Genomic DNA, 19,174 nt, shown 5'->3' on the forward strand with positions numbered 1-19,174 from the left:
CCTTCCTTCCTTCCTTCCTTCCTTCCTTCCTTCCTTCCTTCCTTCCTCTTTCCCTCTCTAATCGCATATGAAGTGCTGTGCCAGGCAGATTGTGTAAGAGAGAACAACCACAAAGCTTGAGATGTGGTCTGTGCCTTCCAGGAGCCTTCAGCCTGGTGAGGAGGTACCACCCAGCTGGGAGAGTTAATTTTCTGGCACAGGTGCTTGATTTTCATAAATTGCCATCATGCCAGATACATGTGTTGGGGGCAGGGAGGGGACAAGAAACAAACCTTGTGATGTGATAGCCTTGCAGAGCAGGGATGTCACTTTTTAGGAGGCTTAAATCACACCAAATGTAGAAGGTTCCAGACTTTCAGAGGTGAGGGGACAACTACAATTTGCACCAATACTACCACCCCTTCCCCCAACATACCCTTCTCCCCTTCTTCCCTGAAAAATGGCCCCCAAATATGTCCGTGTCCTAATCCCTGGAATTTATGAATATGATAACTTACATGCCAAAAGGGTCTTTGCTATTGTGATTAAATTAAAGGTGTTGAGATGGGGAGGTTGCCCTGGATTATCTGGGTGGGCCCAATGTAATCACAAGGGTCCTTATATGAGGTAGCTAGGAGGCTCAGATAGAGAGAGAAGACGTGAGGGTGGAAACAGATGTCAGACAGGAAAGAAGAGGCCACTTTGCTGCTGCCTTTGAAGACGGAGGATGGGACCACAAACCATGGTGGTCTATATAGGCTGGAAAAGACTCCCCAGAGCCACAAGAGAACACAGCCCTGTTCACCCACTTTAGAGCTCTGACCTCCTGAACTGTAAGACAATAAATGAGTTATTTGAAACCACTACGTTTGTGGTAATTTGTCACAGTCGCAGTAGGTAGCTCATACAGTCCTCTCTTCTCCTCTCTGTGATCCTTGTGTGGCTAAAAAGGAGAAATGCTAATATTTATTAGAAGTTACAGCAGTGAAAAACAGAGAAAACGTATTTCCAACATATAAACTTGACCACGAACTTATTAATTTACTATAAGTTTGATAGGAAAACAACCAAATGCCAGGTTTTTAAATGAGCAAAGAATATGAACACATAGAGTCCAGGAAAAGAACGGTGGATTGCTCTGTGCTAACATGGGAAGCCTCTCTCAGACATGTTAGAGTGAAAGAGATGAGCTGCAGAATACCCCAGGGGTCATCTCTCCTTTTGTGTCAAAAACAAAATAGAGTCGTATCTATAGGATTTTACACGCTCCTTTTTGCTGGAAAGAATCACAAGAAAATATTAGCAAAGATTGCCTTTGGGAGAGGAATAGAGGGGAATGGTATTTAATTTTTAAAACTTTCCTGCTGTTTGAATTTTTTAACCTTATACGTGGGTTTGTTAATGTTAACAAAAGCTATCTGACCAGGGAGATTTTGACTCATTTTTTTGTTTTCTTCTTGGTACCTCTTTGTCTTAAAGAAAAAAAAAAAAATCCAATTAGCATTATGTAAGGTGGGTCACATAGGGAGAAATCTTCCAGAGTCTACCATGGTATATACTACATGAACTAAAATTCTTGCAACCAGGAAGACTGGGCTGTCCTGTGAGGTTACTACTCAAGCTTCTCACTGGGGGCCAGTGTCAAAAGAAGTGTAATAAATCCCCAGCCCTCTATGGTCCTGGCTTCTCTCAGAACGGTTACCAAGGCCCTAGGATCTAAAGATGATTGTGTCATCAGCCTGGTACCTCTAGGGCTTTGGGGAGAACAGATCTGCATCAGGAGGGGAAAAGGGATTTGTCACGCACCAGCCATTCAACCTTGGGTAAGTTTTTTGTCTCCATCTGGCAAAATGGGAGTGGTGAGGGTGTTTGTTCTCAGGGTTACTGTGAGGCTTAAATAAGATCATGCTGTGGTACACCCAGCATGGCCACGGGCCCAAGCCAGAACATGACAAAACCAAGTCTTCTCCTCCTTTCTTATGTTTATTTTTAAGCCTGTCAAGAACTGAAGGAGGCCCTTGTTCAGCAGAAGAGGGGTAAGAGCAAGCCTTTGTCTGTAACAACGCAGAAGCCTGGTACAGAGGACCAAAAACACACAGCCACAGGTCTATTCCCACATATGTGCGTTTGCCACTGGTTTGCCGTCTCTGCCGAGTCACAGAAGGATATTAAAGTTTGTCAGCCCTTTAAAGCCAAACAGGCACATTTTCCCTTCTCCTCGACAGACATTTTAATGTCACTGCAGTAGCTGGAGTCTTAGGTGTCGTTAACCCACATGCCCACCTCCCGTGACTGGGTGGGGGAAGAACAAGCACACTTTGTTCCCAAAGCCCCGGTTGTGACTTGCTGATTTTCTGTTGACTTTAAACAAGAAATGGAGCAGTTGGACTTTTAGCTGCTCCAGGTGGTAACTGGGGCTAAATGTACTGAGCTTAAGGGAAAAGCTGAACATTTGGAATCCCAAAATTTAGAGATTCAAAGGCTCTTTAAGAATTCTTTCCTCTGATGGACAGTGCCTGCCAGGAGCTGTCCTGCACCCCTGGCTAGAGCTGGGCAGTCCTCTGCCTGATGAGCTTTGAATGAGGAAAGACCAGGCTCTGCCAGGCCAGCGCCGGTCATCTGAGGAAGCTCCTGCTTCCCCAGGCCTTCGGAGATACTGACTTTTTCCCAAGAATCTTCTTGCCTTTTCCCCTCTCATTCACAGGTTGATTTATTCACCTGCAGGTTTCTGTGAGAGCCTTTGTGTACCAGGCACTGTCCTAAGCTCTTGTCAGTGGGGCAGTGATGAGGCTATTGACCCTGCCCTCAGGGCCAGGCCACTCTGGTGGCCAGGGAAGCAGTTAAGAGGCTCTGCAGCACAGGGGAGGGGGCCTTGGCTAAAATAGAAGCCACCAGTCAAGCAGAACTTCACTGAGACCTACCAGAGGGAGGGGGAAGGAAGAGAAAGAAGTAGATGGATTCCAGGGATTGATGGCCTGGGGCTTGATTAAATTTGGGGAGTGAGAGAGGAAGGGATCAAGAGTGATCAGATTTCCGGCTCATGGGCAACGGTGACACTATAGAAGGAGAAGCAATTTTGGAGCAGGGTGGTTGGGAGGAGTGAGAATGAATCAGGCTTTAGACATGTTGGGTGTCAGGCCCCTGTGGGAGGTCAGAATGGAAAGTCCTGCAGGCAGTGGATATATGGTTTCATGGTACAGGAGAAACATTGGGACTGGAGACGTGAGTTCAGGAGTCAGCAATGCGTGAGTGGTCAAGGAGGACAGAAGAGGGTGAGATGGTAGCTCAGGAGGGAGATCAGGACAGCACTGTGAAGGGCCTATCCTTAAAGGATGGGGACAGAAGAGGAGCCTCCAAATCTAGAGGACAAATCCTAGAAAGTAAGGCGAATGCACACAGAATGTAGCATCAGATTCACCCTTGTCCAGATCCCATGTTCTCAGGGCAATTTCCTCTGGGAAAGCAGTCTTCCTCCTTTGCCTTCCATGTGGATGAGGATGGTGGATCCTCAGCCAATTGTGGATCGCAGCCCCACGCCCCCTTCATTGGTTTGGGATGGCTGTATGACCCCTCAGAGCCAATGAGCAGTGAGGAGGCATGCACGTGATTGAGGGGAGGAAAGGAAGGCTATTGTGGGAAAGAGAGACTCCCCCTCGGTTGGGAGAGAGTATGGTAGAGATGTGAAGTCAGGCACCAACACAGCCATTTGTAATTGTGAGGGAAAGCTTGGAGTTACTGGAGGTCCTCTAAGTGAAGCCTGCAGATGAGGCCTGTATTGTAGATGGCAGGACAGGGAGAAAGCAGGTCTTAGGTAACATTGTTTGAGCCACAAGATCATGCTTCACCTGAAGCCAAACCTCCCTCTAGGCTTTTCAGTTATGCAAGTCAATAACTTCCCTTTCCTGTTTAAACTGGTCTCAACTGAGGTTTTGTTTGTTTTGCTACTCGCAATACGGAGTCCTAATAAATGCACAGCCTGAAGAAGAGACCTCTTGGGGTCAGCGGGTAGAACAGGGGGTGGGAGGGGAGGTGTCAGGAGTTAAGAAACTGTGACACATTTGTGTTCCTGAATCACTGTCACCTACAGAGCCACAACAGGTTTTCAATTTTGCAATCTCTTTACACAGTGTTTTTCTTCTCCTGCTGTATCACTTCTCTGGCAATACAATTAACATGATTCCAAAGTTGCTTACTCACTAACATTGAGATGTAGTTGGAAAATGGGTTAGCCTCCCCTTCTCCTTACGTTGCCTGCCCAGATACTGAAGGGCTGTCTTTATAAACCAGGGTCAATGGTATATAATGGTGTGCCTCTCCCTATTCAGATCCATCTTCCATGCCATGGCCAAGTGGGCTCTCTAAAATGCACATCCCTGCTTAAAAAACACTCATAGTTACAGAAATGAGCCAGGCATGGTGGTGCACACCTGTAGTCCCAGCTACTTAGGAGGCTGAGGTGGGAGGATCACCTGAGCTTGGGAAATGGAGGCTGCAGTGAGCTGTGATTGCGCCACTGTACTCCAGCCTGGGCAACAGAGTGAGACCTTGTCTCCAAAAAATAAAAAATTAAAAAAATGTATACTTCCCATGGCCTGCAGGAAGAGATCACAGACCCCTCAGGATGGCATATATAATCACACACATGTTCTAGATCCTGGGTGGCCTTCCTGCGTCAGCAACCCTCCTAACCCTCAGACGGCACCGCTGTGTGAACTCCAACTGTGCGAACGTGTCCTGCACCTCCAGGCCTCTGGGCCTGCGTTCCCATCTCCCCTCTGCTTGGAAAGGTAATTCACAATAATAGCTCACGTTGACGGGGCACATCCTATGTTTCAGATGCTCCACTAGAGGCTGCAGGTGGATTATCTTGTTTAATCCTCACAACTTCCTGATGAGGTAGTACTGTTATTACCCCCTCCACCCTGCCACAGTGTCACTCTGGCTAAACAACTCAGATTTGGGGGAATATGCTAGAGAAGCACATAGGAGTTCTGGGTGGAGGTCTCCCACTGGAGTTAGGGAGCGGAGGATCAGATGATAAAGGCCAGAGGAAATATGATAGTCCAGAGGCTAGGAAGGAGTTTGAAGATGAAGGGAGGAAAACTAGGTGGAGAACTGGGACTGCGTTGCAAGGCTGGGCAGCTCCATCTCGGTTGATGTTGGGGCTTCTCCCCACTCAAGCAAGGGTCTGGGGGCTTAAGGAACATATAGCTCAGGCTAGGTCCTCAGGACTGCGAGCTGCCCTGGACACCATAGATGATGGCTGTTGTCCAGGATTTCCTAGTCCCTGAAGACTGGAGGCTCTACAATGTCCCTGCCAGGCTTACCTGAGTGTGTGTGTGTGTGTGTGTGTGTGTGTGTGTGTGTATGGGGGGGATTATTTGCACCTTTGACAAGGTCAGCAACCTTGTGTGCCAGTAGGGGTGACCACCCTAGGGTCCTCACTGTCCACTTCCCTCCAAGGTCTCCCCTCTGCCACCCATCCCTACTGTCTGTCTGCCCCTTTTTCTGGTTGCGAGAAGCTCCCCAAATCCCTTCTTCAGCTACTTCCCTCTCACCTGCTCCAAGCCCTCCCTCTCTCAGACAATTCAGCATAATTCCCCTGAAAACGTGTTTTTACAAAACAAAAGCCAGGAAAGGGAGGAGGTGTGTTCTGGGGTGCTTGGCAACAGCAGCCTGTGCAGCCAGCGGCTTGGCTGGATGATGCGGCTCACCCAGCAACACAAAATCCCCTGAGAACAGAACTCACAGAGCCTGGGCTCCCTCCCACACCGGAGAGGGGAGTGTCTGCAGCCGAAAGAGCAAACTGCATGTAATTGCCTCCAGGATTCCCCATCCCATGTGTAATGACATCTTCATTGATTAATGACTGTCTTCTGCATTCACCACTGAGTGTGAACTGTATGAAGACAGGGTTTTGTGTCTGTTCTGGTCACTTTGGCCCTAGCACAGAGTCCAGCACACAGTAGGTGCTCAAGAAATGTTTATGGAGAAGGGAGGGAGGGAGGGAGGGAGGGAGGGAAGGTTGGAAGGAAAGAAGGAAGGAAGGAAGGAAGGAAGGAAGGAAGGAAGGAAGGAAGGAAGGACAAAGGGAGGGAGGGAAGGAAGGAAAGGAAGGAAGGAAGGGGAGGAGGGAGGGAGGAAGGGAGGAGAGGAAGGGAGGTGAAACAGTTTAAAGGAGGTGATGGGCAGGATAAGAGGAGCATCTGTAATTTCACTTTCTCCCCCTCCTTTTCTCAGAGTCCCTCTTCTTCGGCCTGTGATTCCTCGCCTGGAAGGGAGAAGAGCGGGCTTCCTGGCTGGAGAACACCTTGGTAAATTGCCCTTTACCCTGTCATGAGAAGGTGTGCAGCTTAAGGAAAAAGACTGTGAGCTCTGGAATCAGATGGAACTGGGTGTAAGTTTCAGCTTAGTGCCTGTTGGATTAAATGTGATGCTAGTAGGTACACATGCCTGGTTGCTGCTCAAGAAATGGAGCTGTTATTATTTACATCGTAATTTGAACTTCATTCATTCAACCCTTACTGATAAGCACCACAGGCCCTCCTTCCACAGGGCTCACCTTCAGAAAGTTCTACATGTCCCTTACTTTCTGGTAGGCATATTCGGGGGCACGTACCATGAAGGACCAGGGATCTGGAGATGAAGACAGAGTCCTGTCCGCTGAGGGGTTCACATCTTTCCATAAAACATTCTGACGTTCCCTGTTTCTTTCTTCTCATCTCCTCCTTCAATCCCCCTAGGCTCAGGCACTTCCTCTGCACTCTCTCTCTGGAAGCAGGGAGGGGATTCCAACCTCCTCCAGTCCCCTGCCAGGTATCCTGAGCCTGAGAGCCCCTCAGAGCATGGTCTGCAGTTACCTCCTCACTTGCAGGCCAGACTGAGATGCTCACCACCTGTGATTGCCCAGGCGGAGGGGAGAGGTCAGACTCTTCCCATGGCTTCCTTTCCCCTCTGTGAAAACTCTGAATCTTTGCTCTTGACTTTTTTTAATGTGTACCCTTTTGTATTTCAGCTTCTCGCAGCCAAAAGAATAAAACTGGTGAGAGGAAGGGAAATGCAGCCTCACTGAGGAGGCCTCCGTTCTGGGAGGGCTTCCCAGGCCCAGAGAAGGGAGAAAGTAATTTGGAACTACCCAAGTATTGGTGATGCCAGGCTTCACCCTACCCTGGGGATATTTGAATCTCAAAAAGGGGGCATGGGGATCTGACAAAGCACTTGCATATATAAAGAACTCCTCCAAATCAACAAGGCAAAAACAGTAGATACATAGGCAAAAACCTTAGAAGAGCCACATCACAAAGGAGGGCCTCCAAATGGCCAAGAAGCACATGAAAAGATGTTCAACCTCATTAGCTATCAGGGAAATTCAAATTAGAACTACACTGGGATGGCTGAAAGTGCAAAGACTGATAATATCAAGGGCTGGTGAGGATGTGGAGCAACTGGAACTCTCCTATGCTGCTGGGGAAGGGGTAAATTAATACCATCCCTTTGGAAGAACAGTTTGGAAGCATCACTAAAGCTGAACATATTCATGCCTACTCCAGAAATCCTGAGCCCAGGTACATATCTAACAGAAGCTTGTTTATAAAGGCACCAAAAGTCAATTATACAAGATACAAGAATGTTCATCGTAGAGCCGTTTGTATTAGTCGTAAACTGGAAACCACCCGAACGCCCATCAGTGGTGAGTAGATAAATCAAGTGGGGGTAATTTAGACAATGAAACTGTGTATAGCAATGAGAATGAATAAAGAACTGCCACCTGCAACAACAGGAACAAATCTCACAAATGTGGTGTTGAGTGAAAGAAGCCAGATAGGTAAGACAGCACACTCTGATTCCATTAATTTCAAGTTCAAAAACATGTACGCCTTAAGCCTGTGGTGTTAGAAGTCAGGACGGGGGTTTCCTTTGAGAAGGAGTGGGGCAAAAAGGGACTCTGGGAGTGTTGGTAAAATTCTGTTTCCTGATCTGGTGACAGTTACAGGTTATGTTCACTTTGCAGAGATTTATGTTGTATGTGATTGGTTAAGTTTTGCATCTTCCTGTATGCATGTTATACTTCAACAAAAAAGAAGTTTACTTTAAAAAGAGGCAAGTAGGGCTGGGCGTGGTGGCTCACACCTGTAATCCTAACACTTTGGGAGGCTGAGGCAGGAGGATCACTTGAGCCCAGGAGTTTGAAACTAGTCTAGGCAACATAAAAATATTGTTTTAAAGAAAATTAGCTGTGTATAGCAGTGTGAGCCTCTAGTCCCTGCTAGTCAGAGGCTGAGGTGAGAGGATCACTTGAGCCCAGGTAGAGGGTGCAGTGAGCTGTGATCACACTGCTGCCTCCAGCCTGGGCGACAGATGGAGACCCTGTCTTTAAAAGAAATTAAATTAAAAATAAGAAGAGGACCGTAGGGGGAGAGCAGTAGGGAAAGACAATGCTCAGCCCAAAGGGGTGAGTAGGGGACTCTGCGACTGTGTTTACTGGAGTTTAGAGACAGCCTCTGGGAGGGAAGGGAGGGGAAGGAAGCAGGTGGGGCAGAGAGAGAGGCAGTTTCAGCGCAGGCCAGCCACAGCCTCCCCAGTCCCTCAATCCCTTGCAGGAGTCCTGGAGCTAGATGAGTTCCTCAGAGTCATCCTGACTTGGGCTGTCATGGCCACACCTTTATACCCCAGCATTGGTCAGTCACCGAATGTGCGCTGCCCAGGAAGAGGAAGGATCTCAGGCCTGCCTGCACTCTGCAGCTGAGGCCATCTGGAAGGGGCTGGCCTGACTATAGCTCTCCCAGCATGTCCCTCCTTGAAGGGGATCTGGGTGACCACCACAGCAAACCTGCCACCTGAGTTTAGAAGATCTATTGGCCTGGAAAGATTTTTTTTCAGATCCCTCAGTCCCAGCACTCCTAGTCTGGTTAAATTCGTCCAGCGGGGCCCAGCACCCATAGGACCTGCTTCGCATCATAGCCTGAAGACAGGCTACCCACACAGGATCCAATACCTGGACACACCAGTGGTCTTTGCAGTTTGCCTCTCACACCTCGGCCAAAGCCTCTCCTTGGCCTGGACTCACTTGGTGAAATCCAGCTGTCCTGTAAGACTTGAGAGTCACCTCATCCAGGAAGCTCTTCCAGATCTTGCTCCTTCTCCCTGGAAGGCTGGGCCCTTGCTCTTCTGAGCCCCCTCCAAGCAACCTAGCACCCCGCCTTTTATAAAACTCTCATCGCACTCTTTGTTTACCTGCTGGTAGAAGCAGGCTGAGATCAAGAGATGCCTTGTCACTCCTGATCACTGATACTGCACAACAGGGACAACAATTCTGATGGCTACCATGTGCTGAGCTTTTCCAGGCTGGTGTTTGCTGTGCACATCCATGCCTGAATTTACTAAATCCCAACAACCAACCAACCTTGTGAGATCAGAGTAGCTACCTTATGAAACAGGCATGCTTGCCCACAATCACACAACCACTAACTATCAGAGGTAGCACACATGTGGGAGTCAGTTTGAAGTCCCAGTATTCTCTGGAAATGGTGGTTAGGGAAGGAGGGGAGGAGAAAAGGGAAGGGAGGGGTGGGGAAGGAAAGAAGGAAAAAGGAAGGAAGAAGGAGCGAGGGAAGAAGAGAGGAAGGGAAGGAGGGAGGGAAAGAAGGAAGGAAGGAAGGAAGGAAGGAAGGAAGGAAGGAAGGAAGGAAGGAAAGGAGGTAGGGCTCTCTGTCCATGGCCCTGAGGACAGGCCTATTGGCAGCTGTTTCACATTTGAAGAGGGACTCAGGAAGCTATGGGAGGCTGCTGAGTGCGACAGCACAGTCCCCCAGCCCCTCCCTGAGCCCTGCCCATCTCTCTGTTTCCAGAACCTCTTGTTCTCCCTGGGATCCTGGCCTGGGGAAATGCAGTTGTCAAATCAAAGCCTGCCTGTGGGAGCAGGTTCATGGGCCAGATCTAGAGCAGGGACAGGCTTAGTTCACAGTTTTAATCCTGGTGTTTACTTTCTTTCTTTCCACTCCTAGTGGCTCCCTTTGAACAACTGCCTTGGGGTTCATGTTGCAGCATCAAACAGGGATGGAAGATGCATCTTGCTTTAGCAGCAGGAGCCTGGAAAGCAGCTGAAGCCCTGGAGGGTGCCTGGCACACAGAATCTTGTGCTGAGCCCGGAGCACAATGGGAGTGGGCTAGCGGGGTGGGTTCACAGCTGGACTGGGAGCAGCAGACATACAGGCCTTAGGCACAGACACATAAATACAGTCATGCAGATTGCAGGATGCCCGAGAGCACAGACTCTCACATGCACAAATACATGCATGATCACCAGTGTGCATCCAGACAGTAGCCCCACGTAGACACACATGCATGCACACATGTGATGTGTACATAGATGGACACGTGTCTATGCCCACAAACACTGCAGAGACACACACAGAAGTGTCTGGCAAGGAACACTATTTTGTCCTCAATTTTCTGCCAGCGAGAGTCTACTGACTCCGTCTCTGAAATGTCCCTACTTATTGTCCCTCTTCTCCACCTGTGCCACAGCCCTAGTCCCTGAAACTCCCACCAAGACCCCTGGGCAACAGCAAAGTCAGGACAGGATTCCTGCTCCGCCTCTACCCCACCCTTAAGCCCATCCTACATGCAAGAGCAGGAGTTATCCGGGTATCAAGCAAATCTGACCACATCACCTCCCCACTGCTTAAAACCCTTTCCTACAGGATGAAGTTTAAATCACTTGGCATCCCATATAAGGCCCTTGACTGTCTGGTATCAGCCATAGTCTGGCCTCAGGCCCTGTCATGGAGCCCCCTGGACTCAATGCTCTGGCTGAGGGCCTCCAGGATGAAGATGCCCTGTGCAAAGTCTCACACTTTTGCAGTTGCTGGGCTACTACGTGAAATTCCCTCCTCCCTCCTTCCACCTTCCCTATGCTGAACTGCCACTCCTCCGTCCTCCATGGCCAGCTAAGCCAACACCTCCCCACTTCCTCCTGACAACCCAGGCACAGCCTGTCCCATGGCTGTCACAGCCCTTTCTTGGGCTCTCAATGGTATCATTGTCACCTGTGTGCTCATGAGCCTCCGCCACTCAACTCCAAGCACATCAAATACAGAGCCCAAAACATACCGGGTACTCAACAAATTTCTGGGTGTGAGTGAATGAATGAATTAGTCTGTAAGACAGGATCACGCTAGGTGATTGTTCTGGCTACAGAACCTCGGCATGTCCTGTATGTAACTCCTATGATCTCAGCCTCCACATAGGTAAAAAGGGCTCTCTACCTCCTGGCAGAATCTATGGTTCAGACCGTGGAGATGTATATAAATAACTGAGCTGAGTGGCTAACATGGTGGGCGCTCCACAGATGACAGCCACAGTTGCTGTCTTTAACTTCTATTTTTATTTCCACTGAAGTCTTTCCACTCATGTTTCTTAATTCTCCATCTCCCTCACTGCCTATCCAGTTCAGTGCTGGGCTCCCGGAACCGGCTCATTGAAGGTGTGTTGTCAGATTGATCAGCTGAATGGCTTCTTAAGGCTTGTTTCCAGTCTGAGAACTCTGAGCTGAGTACTGCTCTTCCTCCCGCTCAGCCTCCCCTGAGACTGGAAGCAGAGAGCCATACAGAGATCACTCCTCTTCCAGGCTCCAGAAGCCGAACAGCTGCTCTGTTTGGAGTTCTGTGCGCTGAGCTGAGTTAGGACCTAGGGGAACGGGAACAGCTGAGCCTTTCTGCTCCAAAAAGCAGAGTCATTTCAGCCAGCCTCCCAGCAGCTGCCCAGCCCCTCCCAGACACCCCCAGGGATGCTGCACATGTGGCTAGGGTTCCCATAGGAACCTCTGTGGAGACCTGCTGTCCCTGCTTCCCCACATCTCCTTTTGGACTTGTGAGAGAAGTTAGGAAGAGGAGGGGAGGGAAAGGATAGGACTGGCAGGCACTTTCGTACACAAACACCCAGTCTCTTAATCCTCACAATAACTCTAAGAAATATGCTGTTATTATCCTTGTTGTACTGACAAGGAAACTGAGGCCCAAAGACATCTAACCCAAGTTCACTCAGGTAACAAACAAGAGAACTGGTCTGCCACCTTATCGGTTTGTACTGATGCAGTTAGTGTCAGTCAGTAGCAGCCAGGGATCTCTGGTTGCAAGCAACAGAAACCAACTCCCACTATCACAAACAAAAAATTAACCGAAGGACTGTGGTGCCACACCAGAAGGAAAGGAAAAGCTGAAGACACATGATTGGAAAGGACAGGAAGCAGGGCAGCATCAGGATCTGGGTGCCAGGAATGGACCATCATTTCATTGGAATAAATAAACTTCTATTTTTAAATTCTTTTGTCTCTCCATCTAGGATTCAGGTCTGGGGAGGAAGCTGGGCCCATTGCCACTTGCTGGCTGGAAGAGGACAGACTGCTGTAATTGACAGTACTACCAAGCCTATATTCAATGGGTTAGGAACTGCCCCTCCCTCCAAATTGGGATGCTGTTTCCGGAAGAAAGGAGAATGAATACTAGGCAGGCTGCATCCCAAGCTCACCGGACTGCACCATGCTGTGATGGGCTGCTGGGTGGGAGAGTTCCTATGGCTCTCTCTAACGGAACTAGACCCACTCAGGAGGCAGCAGCGGTTAGAAGATGGGTACTGGGAAGAAGGAAGCTGGAAATGACAGTCTTCATTATCGTGGGAACAAAATGCATTTACATCTCAGTGTTATCCACCCTGTTAACTGACCTCTAACATCCCAGTACTATCGCTCTCTTTTTCTCTTTACCCAATATTTAATTCCCAGGATCCCAGAGAATTATTAATCACCAGCCTTGATTGGTAGAAGGAGCCTTAGTCACCTTCTAACATTCTATATGATTTACTTGTGTTAATTGTTCTTTTTTAGTACAGGCAGCTCTCACTATGCTGCCCAGGCTGATCTCAAACTCCTGTTCTCAAGCGATCCTCCTACCCCAGCTTCCCAAAGTGCTGGCGTTCGAGGTGTGAGCCACCATGCCTAGCCCATGTTAATTGTTTACTGCCTGACTCCCCTAACCCCTTTAGAGTGTAAGATCCAGGAGGGCAGTGATTTTCTCCTGTTTGCTCCCTGCTGTCTCCCCAGTGCCTAAAAGAAGTGACTGGCACAGAGCAGGTGCTCAATAAATACTTGCTGAATGAATGAGGAGGTACCAATCTCTTCGACAGGCATTTGGGATACAAGGATGAACCAGAAGACAGATCCTGACCTCATAGAATGTATAGCTTCCATGACTTTAGTGAGACAGAAACAATTACAAAAACATGTAGCAAAAGAACAAAACTAAAATAATGAAAAATTGTGATATATATTTTGACGGAAACACACAAAGGTTTTAAAAAACAGAACTAAGAGGGTAGGAAACTACTTAAGATATGGCAGTCACAAAAGGACAGAAGGCCTCTCTCAAGCAACATTTAAATGGAGACCTGAACGGTGAGAAGGTGCTGACTGTGAAAAGTGTGAGGGCCGCTCCTTCCAGGCCGAGGAAAGAGTATGTACAAAGGCCCTGAGCCTGGAAAGAACTTGGTATATCTGGGGAACTGGACTGTGAAGGTCAGTGTGGTTGGAGATTAGTAAGCAAAGGCCAGAGGCCTACAAGCTGAGGATGGAGAGTATGCCAGGTGCTGGGTCAACAGCCCCTTACAGGCGATGGCATGGAGCTTGGATGGCATTCTGGATACATTGGGAAGCTATCAGATGGTTTTTAACATTAGTGCTTGGCCCCATTTGCATTTCAAGCTGACCATTCTGGCTACTGGGTAGAGAATGCATGTAGACAGGGAGTAGGGACCAGTTCGTAGGCAATTGTGGTGGTCCAGACTGGGGCTGAACTCAGGTGGCCGGGGCTCAGAGGACAGTGGAAACCTTTGAGTCCCTTCTCAGTTATAGTCTCCATGATAGGTGCTATCATCAGGCTGGATGGTATCACCCTCCAGGGGTCACAGAGGCACCCCCCTTACCAGCCCACTCCCAGCCTGTGGGTGATAGATAGACAAACTCATGGGCTGGCTAGGCCCTGGGCCTAAGTGACAGGTGACAGATGGGGTTGAAACTGAATGCTCTGAGCCATGTGGCCAATGCACTGCTCCAAGGAGGACTTTGGAGCCAAGAGTTAATTTAAAGAAAGGAGTAGGGAGCTCAATATCGCTTCCTCCACTGCTCAATTAGTGGAGAGAGCTGCAGGGAGCTGGAGTTGTAAAGACCCCCTTAATCATCTCTGTCTGCCTGGCAGCGTGCAGGAGTGTGGCAGGGATAATTGCACCTACCCATTAACACATGCAATTAAGGCGCCTGGGCCTCTAGCACCCCCTTCTCCAATTAAACAGCAGATGAGGGGCCCGTGGGGGTGGCCTTTGAGATGAATCACTTGAAGCTGAAAACTTGGAGCCTGGCAGTCTGGACAGAGAGGCGATTAGAGACGATAAAATCAGGATGGGGAAGGAGAGACTCATATCCAATCCCAGCCTGCTCCAGCTTGAGGCCCAACCCACAGTTGGACAGATATTCTTTGGGATAAATTAGAGAAGTTCTGCTTCACACATAAGAAAGTCAATATTTAGAACCCACTGACCACCACCTCCAGCCAAGTGCTTCCTCCTGCCTGACATTCACTGAGTGTCTAGATACAGGTAAAGTCCTGGATAATTCATTTTGATGAGAAACTGTGATGTCTGGGTATGTTGGCAGGGAGGGTCCAGGAAGGCATGTTCCTGTCCTGTGTAGGGGGATACGGGTGGAGGAAGGGGCCTTCCGTTTGTGAGCACCTCTAATATGCCAGGCCTCATGCTCCCTCCCTTTCCATATGACATATCCTTTAATTTAATCCAGATCCCACCAGCCTCACACAACAGCCACAATCTCTTCATTAGGTGATGGAATAGAAGTTTGGGGAGCTCAAGAACCTTGTCTAAGATCGCAGAATTAGCAGGTGGTGGAACTGGTGGAGCTGGAATTTGAACCCTGGTCTATGTGACTTCCAATAGGCCACTCCCCTATGCTGAGATGCTTTGAAATTGCAACTGCCAAGATCTTGCCCCTTGTGCCCCTTGATGCCCCCATGAGGGTGGACTCAGGGCAACACTTCAGATGTTATTCCCAAATCTCTCCCTGCTCCCCTTGGCTGAATCCTTGAACTTCTGAAACAAGGCCTCTCTGTGGTTCCTGCTGTGGCTCAAGGTAGGATTTGACAAGTTGTCAAGTCCCGAGGTGCCGACCAACATGCTCATCTCAAGCTGAAATAATAAAATAAAGAAACCTCTCCTACCTTAATTGCCTCTCCCTATTCTCTTTATGTGTTTCACCAATTACAAATGCTATGAATCATTATGCATGTGTGGATCATCACTTTCATTTAGCATCTCCACTGACGCTCCAGGCACTGAAGTGCATAATTGAAAAGCTCCACGATTTAAGTTTGCAAAGAGGAGGCTCAGCTCCTCTGAACATCACAGCGTGCAGGTCTCCCCTGCTGGGGCCCAGACAACAGCCAGGAGATGACAACCTGCATCTGCCCGGGGACGCAGCCGCACCAGATGAGTGCTGAACTAGTTCTACTTTTGCCCAGGGGAGCTCAGGCGGTGAGTAATATGTTTCTTAATTCCCAATTCCCCCATCTTATTTCCCTGTGAACTTTGCTTTTGTTTTTTAATTTTTTAAAATTTTGTTGTTTTTGTTGTTGTTTTCCTCTGTGCCTTCGGAGAGCAACAAAAGTCACTGGGTTGCCATCTGCTAGTTACCCCTTCCTTCAAGGCCTTCCTGAACTAATTCCAGGACACCTGCTCCTTTTCGTGCCCTACATTCTTCCTGAGTGTAGGGCCCTCCCAGGTCTGCCTCTCTCACTTCTGACTCCATAAAAGCTCCCATAAGATGGAAAGAGAAAGGGGCAGGGATGACCAGCCGCAGCTTGGCCCAGGTGAGGAATGAGCTGCCTGTCTTTAACAGCAGCCAGGCTCTGTCTTAGCTGCCAGAAGAAGAACCGTGTCTTCTCCTGTACCCCCGTAACGTCTATGACATTGCTGGGCATTTTGACATGGCCATGGAGTCCTCTTTTTTCCCCTCCTTTCCTTTCCTGAGCATTTCCCAAATGTCTACTATGAATGTGGCTGAGTTCCAGGGGCTGAGGACCGAGCAATAAATAAACCTGCTCCCTGTCCAGTAGGAGAGACACTCCAGTGAGAAACATATAGCAACAAATAGTGTGAGAAGCTTTTCCATAGATGTAGGAGCAAAGACCTCTCCCTGGGAGCAGGGAGGAGGGAATACTGATTCAGATGGGAGAGGCAGGCGTTTGCATTCAGTCTTGAAGGCTGAATAGGGCAGGGTAGGCACAGTCACTCCAGGAATGGGAAAAGCCTAAGCCAAGTAAAGAAAGGCACGAAAGACATGGCATGTTTCATGCCACCTTGGCCCTGCTGCTTGCAAGGCCCTCAAATCCTCAGAGTTTCATAGAGCCAGCTCCAAAGAGGATGGCTCTGCCCTCTCAGATGTCAGCCCCTTGAGCCAGATGGGAGCGTTCAAGGGCTCGGACACATGCCCCTCCTCTTCTAGATAGATTGGAGTGGAAGTGAGGAGGCCACAGGACACCTGGACTGAGGCCAGCACTCCAGATTCAGGGAGAGCCCTTGGCACACACATCTGGGGTGACAACCTACTTCTAGCATAGTCTGACCAAAAGTAAGCATGTGAATGCACGCACGTACACACACACACACACACACACACACACACACACACACACGCAAGCTGCGGGCACAGCTCCCTGGACCCTCTCACTGCCACCCTCCTGCCCTTCCCTGAGCAGGTTCCCCTTCACACCACCAATCACCCAATGCCAAACAGATGGCGGGAAAGAGTTCTTGCTCTGAGTGGATGGCGGCAAGGTCACTGTTGATGCGTGAGGGGCTGGGCTGCAGGGCAGTGAAAAATCAATGGATCACTTCCCTCTCATCACTTTTCTGCCCCAGATTCAGCTGAAAGATGGTTCAACTTGCAGCTGAGAGGCAAAGTTCGTAAGGTTTACCCTCTCATACCTTTTTATTTTCCTTCTTCTTTTCACTTTCTCAATTTTCAACCTCCATTCACTCTTCTCTTTCTCCTCTACTCCATCTTCTCTTTCCTTTGGTGGGGGGAGGAATGGGGATGGTGAGGGGACTATGGGTGATGGGAAAAAAGAAAAGCAGCCCCTGACATTTAGAAGCTGGCCTGACCCTTGCAGCTAAGCCATGCTATTCTCCTCTTGGATCTAAACAATCTCACAGCATACCAGGCTCAGACAGATTAACTCCGAGGCCAAGATAAAATGAAATGAAGCAAGGCCACTTCATAATTTTACCTAAGCTCAGACAAGCATGAGGTCACTCTGCCACCCACAAAGTACCAAGTAGCCCCTCTCTTGGCCAAGATGAATGCCTGCTACTTCTTTTCTAATTTCAACTTTATCTTCATTCCAGTCTTTCCTATAGTCCCTAGAAACGAGATTTATTGAGATACCCAATCATAGAATTGCCCCTGCTTACTGACAGCGTCCAATCTAGAGTGACCTTCATTACCTCGGACCCCCTGCCAAGTTGTCCCATCAAAGCAGAGATTCTATAATCAGTTCTAATATCCCCTTTTGGAGAGAACACACCCCACAGTTTCCCACACTGTGCCTTCTCCCTGTCTGCAGTAAGCGATAAACCCAACTGGTTTAACTGTGTTCCTGGCAGTGTTTGGTAAAATTACAGGACATTGACAAAATCAGAGGTCCCGCCAAGATTCACCTGAGACTTTCATAGCTTTAACCAGGACCCTGACTCAGTAACAGTTCACATACTGTGGAGAGGTGGGCCTCAGGCACTGGTGTTTTTTAAAGCTCTGTAGGTAATTTTAACAGGCAGCCTGGGTTGGGAGTCCGTGGGGAACAAGTCGTTTTAGGAGTCTCTGGTGAGGGTCAGAGAGCAATGCCTCTGAATCACTGAGTTTGGGGCCTGGCACATTGTGCCCATTGTTGTTGGCTTCTGTGACTTAGTCACTCTGCTGTCCCTCTCAATAAGCATTCGTTGAATGAAAAATATAATATGTCTCAAACCACACCACCATTTTCTCCCCAAACTATTGCTCCCTCTGGCTCCAGCGTTCTCATGGCACTGGAGGCTCTGACTCATCCCATTGCCCTGACTATGTCCCCCATCAGCCCCAGGCCCTGCTTCCCTCTTCAGGCAGGACCTCTTGTCACCCCTTCCTTTCTGATTCCACTCAGTAGCTTGAGGCTCTCTGGTCTTCTCTGTGCAGCTCACCATGGCCAGAACAGATCTGTCTAGATATTGGCCTGACCATGTCATGCCTCTGGCTCAGATACCCCTCATGGATCCTCATCACCCCCTAATAAAGTCCAAACCCTTGTCTTGACAATTAAGGCCTTCCATAATCCAGCCCTACCTCACACATGTATCATACTTAAAGGTTATACCTAGTAGCCCCATGGACATCCTTCATGCTCTCAGATCATTGTTCTTTGCTTCTGTTGGGCCTGCTACATGAATTGCCCTCCCACCATTATGTCTGTATAAAGCCTGCTCACTGTTCAAATGCCAACTCCAATGCTACCTCCTCCATCCCTCATCTCCTATACTAAAAGGGACTCCTGCCCCTTTATGATCTAAAACTATCCTCTTTAAAAAACAAACAAAAAAACTCACTTGTGACCCTTTATCACATGTTAGCCTGAATTGTGACTATCTTTATTCACCCTTGATCTATGTGTGATGGGAGCCATTCCATACCAGTAGATAAGAATCTAGGCTTTGGGGATGAGTTCATGTCCTTTGTAGGGACACGGATGAAGCTGGAAACCATCATTCTCAGCAAACTATTGCAAGGACAGGAAACCAAACACCGCATGTTCTCACTCATAGGTGGGAATTGAACAATGAGAACTCTTGGACACAGGGTGGGGAACATCACACACCGGGGCTTGTTGTGGGGTGGGGGGAGGGGGGATAGCATTAAGAGATATACCTAATGTAAATGACGAGTTAACGGGTGCAGCACACCAACATGGCACACGTATACCTATGTAACAAACCTGCATATTGTGCACATGTATCCTAGAACTTAAAGCATAAAAAAAAAAAGAAAAAAAGAATCTAGGCTTTGGAAACAGGAAACCCTGGGATTGTAATCCTATTCCCTCCCGTT

General features: G+C 48.7%; 1 long non-coding RNA gene across 1 annotated transcript in view; it reads left to right on the forward strand.

Annotated features, from left to right (window-relative positions):
• Window positions 1–11,106, forward strand: part of LOC111548426 — a 14,962-nt gene extending 3,856 nt beyond the window's left edge. The window contains exons 2-4 of the long non-coding RNA XR_002733404.2: window positions 6,220–6,418; window positions 6,995–7,669; window positions 9,984–11,106. This is a non-coding gene — a long non-coding RNA (uncharacterized LOC111548426). The remainder of the gene's footprint in view (window positions 1–6,219; window positions 6,419–6,994; window positions 7,670–9,983) is intronic.
• Window positions 11,107–19,174: the final 8,068 nt, after the last annotated feature.

The sequence above is a fragment of the Piliocolobus tephrosceles genome, chromosome 6 (genome assembly GCF_002776525.5).
Source record: "Piliocolobus tephrosceles isolate RC106 chromosome 6, ASM277652v3, whole genome shotgun sequence".
In the NCBI taxonomy this organism is placed as follows: domain Eukaryota; kingdom Metazoa; phylum Chordata; class Mammalia; order Primates; family Cercopithecidae; genus Piliocolobus; species Piliocolobus tephrosceles.